Genomic DNA, 2045 nt, shown 5'->3' on the forward strand with positions numbered 1-2045 from the left:
TCCCGATTCCCCTGCTCCGCCATGGCCTCCCGAGTCCCCTGCTCCGCCATGGCCGCCCGAGTCCCCTGCTCCGCCATGGCACCCGGAACGGGTATCGCTCTGGAGGCCCACTGTCCCGTGTCTGTCCTGAGGGACCCCCAGAGTGCCCAACCCCCCCTCCCCATTGGATGTTATATGGCGTGAGGACACGCCTTCCGGAGGGGGGCGTTTTGTTTTCAGAAATGCAGAAAACACAATAAAATCCAACATACTTCAATAAAATCAACCTATATATATATATATATATATATATATTTACACCTTTGCTTGAGCTTCATTTTTTCTAGTCATATAATTATAAAATAAATTGTATCACACACACACACACTGTCAGACTTTGTTCCGTGTTTTGTGTGTCTTGCTCCCCATGTGCCTTCCTATGCCCTTATTTGGTTAGTTTCCTGTTCCTGTCCTGATTTAGTTTAATTTGTCCCAGGTGTTTCCCATGATGTTTCATTGCTCCCAGGTGTGTCTCGTCATCCCCTCCTCCTGTGTGTATAAATAGTGTTCCCTGTGTGTGCTCCAGCATCCGGTATTGTTTATGTCTACCCCTCGTGCTACGTGTGATTCCCCGTGAAGATGAATAAATTCCTTGGTGTTTGTACTTTTGGTCTCCTCGTTCCTTGCTCCGTGTTCCCGCACCGTAGCAGACCCGTGACAGCCCTGTAAGAGTTCTTGTTTTTATATTTATGTCCTGATATAGTTTTATCTCAGTGTTGATTTCTCGAATATCAGCGTGATCGCAAATGCATTGATTTTATACAACAGTGCAACAAACAAGTAACAAATATTAGTATTAAATTAATTACATTTTGGTCACAGTGTTCTCTATTTTTGCGTATTTTGTGCGTATTTGACCATTCAAGCATGAAAGAGATCTGTTTTTGTGATCACATGCTGAGAGAGGGGCTTTCAGTGCGCGTGCTTCGGCTGTGTGTCAGTCAGCGCGAGCAGCGGATTGAGTTCTTTCTCATGTATTCTTGTTTCTAGGACTATGATGAAGAAGAGATGTCAGTCGGCCTATTGACCGTGATCCCTGAGCGGAGGACTCTAGAGCCATGCCCAACTCACTGCATTTAATGCCATGTCTACTGCAATAATTTTGGAAGGTACAATTGTATTGGATGATCTGGAAAATCCTCCCCAAGATATGCCTGCTCTTTGGACTTGGATTTATGCTATGAAATTATAGTATCCTCCAGTGCTGAAGGACACCTTTGATTTCATTCAATGGCTGAACCTAGAATGCAATCTCTGAAAAATCTTCTGATGTAGAAAGATGTCATTGTGGCGTGATGGAGCATTTTTCAGTGTAATTGTTCATGATTGACCATTATTGATTTAGAAAAAGGTAATTCTAGAAAATCGTAAGTCTAGATTTACAAGGTGTCATAAAAGGGATGTACATTTTTTTCTTTTTTCTATTTATTTCCTGAGTGCAGTATGTGCAATTTTTCTTAGTGTTAAATTGTTGATTTGATAGCATGCCTAAAAAATAATGACTTGAAGTAACATTGTTTTAAACAAATAAATGCCCTATTGTTGTGCTAACAATCTGTTTTCTGTCTTAGTGGAATCATTTGATTGTGTATGTGTGTTGAGGACAGGGGTCTAAAAGTATATCAACTAATCCAGACTTAAGTAAGCTTAAGTATACAGCACTTTTCCAGGCACTCTAGATGACATAAACCAAAATTAGTAAAATTTTATTAAAAGAATATTTGGTCCCACTTTATATTGAGTGACCCTAATACCTGTGTACTTACATAGTAACTATATGTGTACATAGTATGTAACCACAGTGTAAGTACACATTGGTACATAGTATCTACAGCTGTAATACACAGGTCTTAGGGCCACTTAATATAAAGTGGGACCAATTGGGCACGGCCATTTGTAAATTTTATGGGTCTTGCTTCCAGTCTCATTCGCTTCCAGCTATTTTTAGTTGTACAAAACCACTCATTTTGCTGCTTGATATTGCAAATTGGTGTGTCTTACCATAT

At 40.4% G+C, this 2045-nt stretch overlaps 1 protein-coding gene and 1 long non-coding RNA gene across 2 annotated transcripts in view; one reads left to right on the forward strand and one right to left on the reverse strand.

The window, feature by feature from the left end:
- The window catches only part of LOC107726839 (uncharacterized), a 4542-nt gene extending 3215 nt beyond the window's left edge, over positions 1-1327 (forward strand). The window contains exon 2 of the long non-coding RNA XR_001638301.1: positions 1030-1327. This is a non-coding gene — a long non-coding RNA (uncharacterized LOC107726839). The remainder of the gene's footprint in view (positions 1-1029) is intronic.
- Positions 1-2045, reverse strand: part of LOC107726838 (IQ motif and SEC7 domain-containing protein 3-like) — a 99872-nt gene that overhangs the window by 75411 nt on the left and 22416 nt on the right. The window lies entirely within an intron of this gene.

Source organism: Sinocyclocheilus rhinocerous, unplaced genomic scaffold (genome assembly GCF_001515625.1).
Source record: "Sinocyclocheilus rhinocerous isolate Xijiao unplaced genomic scaffold, SAMN03320098_v1.1 scaffold155, whole genome shotgun sequence".
In the NCBI taxonomy this organism is placed as follows: Eukaryota; Metazoa; Chordata; class Actinopteri; order Cypriniformes; family Cyprinidae; genus Sinocyclocheilus; species Sinocyclocheilus rhinocerous.